Source organism: Rutidosis leptorrhynchoides, chromosome 4, assembly GCF_046630445.1.
Source record: "Rutidosis leptorrhynchoides isolate AG116_Rl617_1_P2 chromosome 4, CSIRO_AGI_Rlap_v1, whole genome shotgun sequence".
NCBI classification, from domain to species: domain Eukaryota; kingdom Viridiplantae; phylum Streptophyta; class Magnoliopsida; order Asterales; family Asteraceae; genus Rutidosis; species Rutidosis leptorrhynchoides.
Genome location: NC_092336.1, coordinates 482,263,048 through 482,274,350, shown reverse-complemented (window position 1 = coordinate 482,274,350; position 11,303 = coordinate 482,263,048).

Sequence of the window (11,303 nt, the reverse complement as noted above, 5' to 3'; positions counted from 1 at the left end):
GTTGTACCTATCATTGTTATTATTATTATTATTATTATTATTATTATTATTATTATTATTATTATTATTATTATTATTATTATTATTATTATTATTATTATTATTATTATTATTACTATTATTAAAAGAACCATTATTTTTGAAATTATCATTTTTATTAAAAACTACATTTCTATTTTCATTAAAATTATTAGTACTATCTTTATCATTAATATTAAAATTATCGTTATTATTATTATTAGAATTATCAAAATTTTATCATAATTAGTATTATTTTTATCGTTATTGTTAAGATTTTCTATATAAAAATATATTTATGACCTAAAACCTAGTCATATAATACTTTTGTAATAAGTATTAATTAACTATATAAAGATAAATATATCTAATTAAGATATTAATAAAACACATGAGATAAATAATAAATAAAAACACTAATAAAATATATATTTGTTCGATTACCATTACATGTATTAATATACATGATTGAATAATAGGTTCGTGAATCCGAGGCCAACCCTACATTGTTCAATATTGTCTTATGTATTTTTACTACAAAATACAGTATGGTGAGTTTCATTTGCTCCCTTTTATATATATTTTTGGGACTGAGAATACATGCGCTGTTTTTATAAATGTTTTACGAAATAGGCACAAGTACTAAAACTAATTCTACGTGGGTTTAAACCAGAAATATACCCTTAGCTTGGTAACATTAAACTACTTGTCTATGTACGGTAAGCGCGAATCCTAAAGATAGATCTATTGGGCCTGACAAACCCCATCCTGACTATGGGATGCTTTAGTACTTCGAAGTTATATTAAACACACCTGGTCTGGTGTACTTCAGAGGGTAAAATATGAACGTTAAGGCTTGTTATCGGGTGCCTACAACTTATAGAATACTTTTAATCACTTGCGAGTGTACATATATTTATAAACGGAAATCTTGTGGTCTATTAATATATTGAAATGATTGTTATGATAAACCTATGAACTCACCAACCTTTTGGTTGACACTTTTAAGCATGTTTATTCTAAGGTATGAAAGAAATCTTCCGCTGTGCATTTGCTCATATTACATGGAGTCATTCATGGCATATTTAAGTCAGTACCTCGCAATGTAACCAAATGTTGAAGACTTCGTCCAGGAGGATTAGGACGGGTCACTACACCTTACGAGATGCTTTATGGACGTAGGTGTCGAACCCCGATTTGTTGGGGGTGAAGTGGGTCAAAGAGAAATCGGGAGTACCGATTTGGTTTTAGAGACGAATAGCAAGATTGATATGATTCGGGCTCATTTGAAAAAGGCTCAAGATAGACAAAAGGCGTATGCCGAAAAACGAAGGCGACCGATTGAGTTTCAAGAAGGTGACATAGTGATGCTTAAATTTTCGCCAATAAAAGGTGTTATTCGGTTTTGAAAACGGGGAAAGTTAGCTCCTCGGTTTACTGGGTCATTTAAAATTTTAGCTCGTGTTGGTGAAGTTGCATATCGTTTGGAATTACCCGAAGAGCTTGCGGGAATCCATAATGCATTTCATGTTTCCCATCTCCGTAAGTGCCTTGCGGATGATTCTTCATGGATGCCATTAGACGAAATTGAACTAAAAAACAAATTAGAGTATGTTGAGGAGCCGATTGCGATACTCGACGAAAAGGTGAAAAGGTTGCGGAATAAATAAGTGAGAACTTATAAAGTTCAATGGCGTCATAGTAAATGTTCCGAGTTTACTTGGGAGCCCGAAGAGTTTGTGATAGTTTATCTTCCCTCTTGTCATGCGGCTTGGATCGCGAGGACGCGCTCTGATTCAAGTGGGGGAGAGTTGTAAGACCTGAACAATTATTGTACAGAAGTGTAATTAGGGTGCATATAGTGTAGGGAGCTGTATACAATTAAACTATGGTCAGAGGCTGCCCAGGCCCTTGTGCGCGCCGCGCAAGGGTAAGTGTGCGCGCCGCGCACTAATGCTGTGGACAGATTTCTCTTTTTAATTTATATTGAACGTGGGGCATTTTGGTCTTTTCACTTGAGGCCGGATTTAAAGCCACTAAAAGGCTGGTTGGAGCATTTAGTTCACATCCACCAACCTTATCATCTCTCCCATTCAAATTTAGAGTGAGAAACTATTTAAGAGAGAAAAAGCTCAAATCAAGGAGGAAGAAGTTGATTTCGGGCCAAAGCGCGTGTATTAAAGTTATTCATCTATCCACTAGCTACGTTTTGGTTGTAGTGGTATGTCCTAACTTTGATCTCCTTACTTTAATTTATATAAGGGTTAGGGTTTGGGTAAATGGTGAACATAAAACCCATATTTGGTGATTTTGGGTGTTCTTGGGTAAGATTGGGTCATGAAGACCCAAGGATGACTAACCTAGGGTTTTGGAAATGTTAAATGGACTTATGAGTCATAATTGGTTAGTTAATTACTAGCACACCTAGTTATTAAGCAAATGGGTGTTAATGGGGTTAGTGGATGACCCGAAATGGGTGTGTGACTTTAAAATAGTTAAATGGGTAATAATTGACCTAGTTGGGAAAGATGGGTATGAAATACCCTAATTGTGTATTAGTTAGTGTTGTTGGACCTTAGTCACTAGATTTTAGTGATATGTGATGGTCTTGACCTTAAATGGACGGTTTTGGTGAAAATGGGGCATTTAATGCATTTAAGTCATTAAATGCACATGAGTGAATTTTTTTTTCCCGCAAAATAACATAATAATATAAATAAAAAAGATAGATCCGATGATCTAGTGTGTTACAAATGTGTTACATTGATAGATATGCATCTGTTGACTGAAATAACCCTATTACAGTGATACAACAACACTACATTAAAATAACAAAACAACCAGTAGCGGGAAGCTACTACTTCCGTGAAGTAACCGCTACCCAGACCACCGAATCCTAAAAAAAAGCCCTCACCTGAACTGAAGTCTGCAGATGCGAACCCCAATCCACAAATCCCACACCAAACCGCATCAACCCCTACTCAAAAATCTGCAACTAAAACCCTCGTCGGGCAACCCAAGAACACCCGTCTCGAGACCGCATCAACCAGAAACCCAGATCATAACCCCGATGGTCAACACATCTAAGCAAACCTGAAACAGCAGTCAACCCAGAGATCCTAACCTGTCAAAACCCTACCTAACGGACGGTCGGGAAACAACCGGAAAAACAACTCCAAATCTCCAATCTTTTGGCGCTTAATAACCCTAAAGTCACTAAGGCGACAACTACACTGGACTGTTCCGAACCGAAACCGGTGACGAGGAAGATGGAATGAACGGGATCAAAACAAACAAAATTGCAAAGGAGACACGGACCAAGAGTCCATAAACCAACACAAACTCAAGGTGGTGAGGAAACAATGAAGAAAAAGTGCCATTTTCGAGAGAAAAAATAGGAAGAAACATAAAAAGACCACCATATACAAGCAGCAGCAAAAAAACCGAGAACCTTACAAAAACAGAGAACCAGAAAAGACAACAGAGGACCCCAGAACGCACAAGGTGCTCGCCGCCTGAGATCCGCCATAACCCACGCTGGAAAAGCTCATCGGAAACAAACAAACCCGGCTGCACCACCACGCTTGAGAAACCACCCAATCCAACCGGAAACCCACAACTACCACCCACCGCTACATAGATTGCATAACACTCGCCGCCTGTGACAGGAAGGAGACAGAAGAAAACTCACCGGAAAACATGGGGGATCCGAACGAGAGAGCTAATACATGGATCGAAGAGACAAGAGGAGAAAAGCAATAAAATGACGGAAAAAGAAATCGTCGAACCTCCGGCGAGATGCCGAAGGTCACAAGCGCGTTACCAGGAGGCAACAAACTGGAAAAAGAAAAATAGCTAAAAATGGTGAAGATAAGTAGCTAACAAAAGGATAAAAGATGGAGCAAAAAGAAAGAACAAAGAGACAGAAAAATAAAGAAGAGGAGTACCGGAATAGTTGACGGAGATATATGAGAAAAAGTAGATCTGGTTCCCAAGAGAGAGAGAGAGAGAGAATGTGTATTAAGGGATTCTTTTAGCAACTTCCATGACCTTTTCTCATGCACATGAGTGAATGGTTGGTGTTTAGTCCAACTATTTTGTGTGTTGATTGAGTACTTATTGTATTAGGTACTTTGCCTTGAAGCTTGCGGAAGTATAAAACATTCACTGAAGGCGTTAAAGTGAGTGGAATATTTATGCATGTATGTATATAGTATATTTATTTGTATGCTATGGCATGATCCACGGAGCCGGAAGTGCCATAGTATGTGCGAGTGTGCTATGATGTGAACCATGGAGCCGGTAGCATCATGGTACGTGTGTTGTAGTGTGAACCACGGAGCCGGTAGCACTATAGCACGAGTGTTGAGGTGTGAACCACGGAGCCGGTATCGCCTCGGCAAAAGTATGACTCGAGTTGTGATGTGAACCACGGAGCCGGTAGCATCAAAGTGTGAACCACGGAGCCGGTAGCACTATATAATGAGGTGTGAACCACGGAGCCGGTAACACCAAAGTGTGAACCACGGAGCCGGTAGCACTATAAAAGAGTATGACTCAAATGCGTAGTGATGTGAACCACAGAGCCGATAGCGCATTGCGTATGGTGTGAACCACGGAGCCGGTAGCACCATGACGCGAGAATGGTTAACCATATAGTTTGTGTATGTGTTGTTGTATAGCATAATATATTATTTCGGTGAATATGCTATTGATTATGCTAGTTTCGGTATTTGGAGGTTATTAGCTTATCCTCGGAGTTGATATGCTAATTGTTATTACTAGCGATTATACGGTGTGTGTAAGTGTATGCAAGTATGTATATTATATATGTATGTGTATAATTATTGCATTCACTAAGCGTTTTGCTTACTCTCTCGTTGTTTATCTTTTTATAGGCTCCGGCGTGGACAAGGGTAAGGGTGTTCGTTTGGATTAGTGATCCCGCTTTGTTTTGATAGGGGACGCTTTTGGACATATAGCTTTTGGAGTTTGATTGAGATTTGGGTAGCTTAACCCCTAAACACCATGCTCATAGTTTCGTTTGGAATTTAAACTAATGTGGTCGAAACTCATGTTTTGTATGAAACTCGTAATTCGGGTCGATGTGGGCCCCATTTCGTAAAACTTATTTTATTATTGAATCGTTTGAGTTTTTCATATTATAACATGTTGTGAAAAGCGTTTCGTCTAAATATGTCGGGAAGTGGGTGATCTTTATTTGAAAATTTTCAAATCCGGATAGAACTTGAATTGGCTTGTGCGAGCCGCGCACATAGAGGGGTTGCGCTCCGCGCACTCCTCTGTTATATATATATATATATATATATATATATATATATATATAGTGGTAGGATCAAGAGGGAAGTAACCAATCGGGGGGAAGCGAGGGGAAGCAAATTTTTTTTTTCTTTCATTTTTTGAAAAAACATTGTTCACGAACATTATAGATGAGATGAAAATATGAACATTTAGTAGAGACACTTTGTGATAAATGTTTTTATTTTAGCGGGAAAACGCTCGAAGAAGTAATATATAACAATTATCGTGTTTTCGAGCATATGTTGAGGTTTTAGCTATCGGGGTTTAGATATTAGGGTTTAGATATTAGGGTTTATAGGGTTTAGATATTAGGGTTTAGAAATTTAGGGTTTAGGGTTTAGATTTAGGATTTAGATTGAGTTTTTAACACGAACGGTTTAGAGTTTAGGGTTTAGAGTTTAGGGTTTAGGGTTTGGTGTTTTGGGTTTATGGAATAAACCCAAAACACCAAACCCTAAACCCTAAACCCTAAACTCTAAATCGGGCTAAATTTTACTTCACAAAACATGGAAAAAAAAAGTTCATATTCTTCACGAACAATATTATCTTGAATGTTATTTTTGTCGATCGTTTTCCCGCCTAAATAATAACATTCATCACGAAGTGTCTCTTCTAAATGTTCATATTTTCATGTGATCTTGATGCCGGGAAAAAAAATTTCAAAAAAAAAAACGAAAAAAAATTTTGCTTCCCCCCGATTGGTTACTTCCCCATTGATCCTGCCCATATATATATATATATATATATATATATATATATATATATATATATATATATATATATATATAGTGGTAGGATCAAGAGGGAAGTAACCATTCGGGGGGAAGCAAAATTTTTTTTTTTTTTTTTTGTTTTTTGAAAAAACTTTGTTCACGAAAATTATAGATGAGATGAAAATATGAACATTTAGTAGAGACACTTTTTGATAAATGTTTTTATTTTGGCGGAAAAACGCTCGAAGAAGTAATATATAACAATTATCGTGTTTTTCAAGCGTATTTTGAGGTTTTAGCTATTGGGGTTTAGATATTAGGGTTTAGATATTAGGGTTTAGAAATTTAGGGTTTAGGGTTTAGATTTAGGGTTTAGATTTAGGGTTTAGATTGAGTTTTTAACACGAACGGTTTAGAGTTTAGGGTTTAGGGTTTAGGGTTTGGTGTTTTGGGTTTATGGAATAAACCCAAAACACCAAACCCTAAACCCTAAACTCTAAATCGGGCTAAATTTTACTTCACAAAACATGAAGAAAAAAAACGTTCATATTCTTCACGAACAATATTATATTGAATGTTATTTTTGTCGATCGTTTTCCCGCCTAAATAATAACATTCATCACGAGGTGTCTCTTCTAAATGTTCATATTTTCGTGTGATCTTGATGCCGGAAAAAAAAAATTCAAAAAAATGAATTTTTTTTTTTTTTTGCTTCCCCCCGCTTCCCCCCGATTGGTTACTTCCCCATTGATCCTACCCCTATATATATATATATATATATATATATATATATATATATATATATATATATATATATATATATATATATATATATATATATATATATATATATATATATATATATATATATATATTGCGTATTCGGTTGGATATTGGGTTGTTACAGATGAGACCCACAAGTTACTCAAAAGAAAGAGAGTGCCAGTGTTTGGATACGGATTTAAATCGTAAAATAGAGAAAGCAGGAACACGACGTAGGATTTCGATTAAAAGATCGTCGTTGTAACCGATACATTCACCCAATTTTGTAGGTTGATTATGATCATCCGAAAACACGTGTTTGTTGAGAAGATCAAGAATCTTTTTGGTGATTGATAATGCTAAAAACGAACATATATTTCATAACATTATTCCTCAAGAAAGACAAGCTTTTAGTTGCAACTGTTCTATTTACAAGTGATATTCGTTTAAATAATAAAAGGTGAAGACAAAAGACAGATTCGACGAATTGAAGACACAAACGACCAAAAAGCTCAAAAGTACAAAATACAATCAATGAGGTTCCAATTATTGATAAGAAACGTCTCAAAATTACAAGAGTACAAGATTCAAAACGCAAAGTACAAGATATTAAATTGTACGCAAGGACGTTTGAAAATCCAGAACCGGGACCAGAGTCAGCTCTCAACGCTTGACGCAACGGACTAAAAATTACAAGTCAACTATGCACATAAATATAATATAATATTTAAATAATTCTTATAATTATTTATATATTATATATTATATTATTAAAAACCGTCGGCAGAAAAAACAAAGGCATGTGAGTCTCCCCAGCTGGCCATGCGATCGCATGGCCTGGAGGAAGAAACTCCATGCGATCGCATGGTGTACAGTTCCAGCCCACATGCCTATAAAAATCGAGCTTTGGTGTAACACAAAACACATCTTTTTCTTCTTCACTCAAACGTAGTATATGTATATATAATTTATATTTTAATTTTAATTTTAATTTTAAATCCTAATAATAAGGGTGTGTTAGCGAATGTTGTAAGGGTGTAAGTCGAAATTCTGTCCATGTAACGCTACGCTATTTTTAATCATTGTAAGTTATGTTCAACCTTTTTACATTAATGTCTCGTAGCTAAGTTATTATTATGCTTATTTAATCCGAAGTAATCATGATGTTGGGCTAAAAATATTAAAATTGGGTAATTGGGCTTTGTACCATAATTGGGATTTGGACAAAAGAACGACATTTGTGGAAATTAGACTATGGGCTATTAATGGGCTTTATATTTGTTTAACTAAATGATAGTTTGTTAATTTTAATATAAAGATTTACAATTGAACGTCCCTATAAATAACCATATACACTCGATCGGATACGATGGGCAGGGTATTTATATGTACGAATAATCGTTCATTTAACCGGACACGGGAATGGATTAATAGTCACTAGAATTATTAAAACAGGGGTGAAATTATGTACAAGGACACTTGGCATAATTGATAACAAAGTATTAAAACCTTGGGTTACACTCAGTCGACATCCTGGTGTAATTATTAAACAAAGTAATAAAACCTTGTTACAGTTTAAGTCCCCAATTAGTTGGAATATTTGACTTCGGGTATAAGGATAATTTGACGAGGACACTCACACTTTATATTTATGACTGATGGACTGTTATGGACAAAAACCAGACGGACATATTAAATAATCCAGGACAGAGGACAATTAACCCATGGGCATAAAACTAAAATCAACACGTCAAACATCATGATTACGGAAGTTTAAATAAGCATAATTCTTTTATTTCATATTTAATTTCCTTTATTTTATATTTAATTGCACTTCTAATTATCGTATTTTTATTTATTGTTATTGTATTTAATTGCACTTTTAATTATCGTACTTTTTAATTATCGCAAGTTTATTTTATCGCACTTTTATTATTCGCAATTTCATTATCGTTATTTACTTTACGCTTTAAATTAAGTCTTTTATTTATTTAATATTTTACATTTGGTTTTAACTGCGACTAAAGTTTTAAAATCGACAAACCGGTCATTAAACGGTAAAAACCCCCCTTTATAATAATAATATTACTTATATATATATTTGTATTTTTATAAATTAAACTAATATAGCGTTAAGCTTTGATTAAAAGATTTTCCCTGTGGAACGAACCGGACTTACTAAAAACTACACTACTGTACGATTAGGTACACTGCCTATAAGTGTTGTAGTAAGGTTTAAGTATATCCATTCAATAAATAAATAAATATCTTGTGTAAAATTGTATCGTATTTAATAGTATTTCCTTGTAAAATTTAATAGTATTTTATACCCCTTAGCTTTAACCATCAAGTATTTTTGGCGCCGCTGCCGGGGAACTTTCTTGCTTAAAAGCCGGAAGCGCAACGCTAAAAAGAAAAAAAAAATTATTTTTAGTTTACTTTTATTAAAATACGCTTTTGTAAAAATACGTTTTAAATATTCAAAAATATAAAAAGAAAACAAAAATATAAATATTTTTAAGAGTTTGTTAAATATTTAAGTTCTATAAAAGTTTCTTTATCTTTATTTTATAAAAATATAAGTTTTATTTAATTTATATAAATATATTACATAAATATATAAAACAGAAAATTCAAAACAGCAAAATAAAAAAAATAAAAAAATAAAAACACTCGGGCCTGCTACTGTAGCAGCCCGTTACCTGGCCCAAAACCTCAGCTCATGCGATCGCATGAGCCCTAAGGCATAAACTCATGCGATCGCATGAGAGTGTCTGACACGCTAACTGCAACCCTAAAACTGCATTAATTACGGGTATTATTATTATTATTTAATAAACCCTAATTAGGTTTTATTATTTAATTAGTTATTAGTTTTTAAATTTAATTTATATATTTAGTTTAATTAGTTTAATTAAATTTTAAAATTAATAGTTTTATAAAATAAATAATATAAAAATAATATTTTTATAAAAATTGTAATTTTTACAACTTTTAGTATATTTTTATATTTTGTCCCTTTTTAATTGTTTTAGCGTAACTTTTGTATTTTTCGCTCGTATTTAGTTTTAAGACATAGTTTTTGCCATAGTTATTTTTATTTCTAGATTTTTAGGCTTTGCCGTAAAATCCCTTAAGTGCTTTTTCTTTAGACTAAGATATAGGTGCTTTAGAATTTTGCGACGCCTTTTTAAGTTTTAGTTCCTTTTTAAGATATTGCCATTTGGGATATAGTTTTACTTGTAAGCTTTAATATTTTTAGACACCTTTTACCTATGTATCAATTATCATTCCAATTAGTAATCTCAATTTGCGATTATAATTTTAAGTTAGTGATAGTAATAAGGTTGGGTTAGTCGAGTTTTTTTTTTAAGTTTTATAGTCATTTTTTTTCTTTCTTATTTTTCGACGCCTTTTATTTTTTCGATCTTTTCTTTTTCGACCTTTTTCGACGCGCTCTTTTTCTTTCTTATTTCTCGCCATTCTAGTTTTAGGACATAGATTTTTATTCTACTTCTTATCTAAATTTCTTAAAATTACGAAAATTTATTTTAAGTGGTTAAATTGATAGACATCAAAATTTTCTTGTTCGTAGTAATAGTTGGATTTGTACGTGGACCGGGTTATTGGAGCCAAACAGTCCTCAATTATATTGAGACCAAATGAATCCTGCCCCTCTGCTGCATCTTTTGGCTATTCGAAACATGGGCAAAATCAGAAAAGTCTATTAATTGGATAACTTATATAATTTTTCTTTCCTTTTAAAAACTAATAGGATATTCAGTGAATGCACCGAGCAAGACGTTCACCACCTTTTGTACGTTCACCACCTGTAACTCGATCAAGACATCTAGCAAATATTACCGCCGTTGATTTTTCTTTAGAATCGTCATCCAGTCGACCAAGTACTCCAATTCAAATTTCCGATAATCCATTTTTTGAACCCGACCTCACAATTGAGAATCCGGAGAATATTCAGGGACGATTCATAGATCCTGAACCATTAAATTTTCCTCCGGAACCACCAATCATTCAAACAGAGATTGTTGAGGAACGAACCATTAAATCAGAATCCTCTAGTGATTCTGATTCAACAAATTCAATTATGGAGAATCTGGAACCTTTAAGTATGGAAGACCGAATGAGAGCTAAACGCACTGGCCAAGGTCACGTAATTACTCATTCAGACATTAATGCACCAGATTATGAAATCAAAGGACAAATTCTACACATGGTGACTAATCAATGCCAATTTAGTGGTGCGCTGAAGGAAGATCCAAATGAACATCTTCGTACCTTTAATAGGATCTGCACTCTATTTAAAATCCGAGAAGTGGAGGATGAACAGATATATCTCATGTTATTTCCCTGGACTTTAAAGGTAGAAGCCAAAGATTGGTTGGAATCGTTACCTGAAGGGGCGATCGATACATGGGACGTTTTAGTTGAAAATTTTCTTAAACAATTCTTTCCGGCATCTAAAGCCGT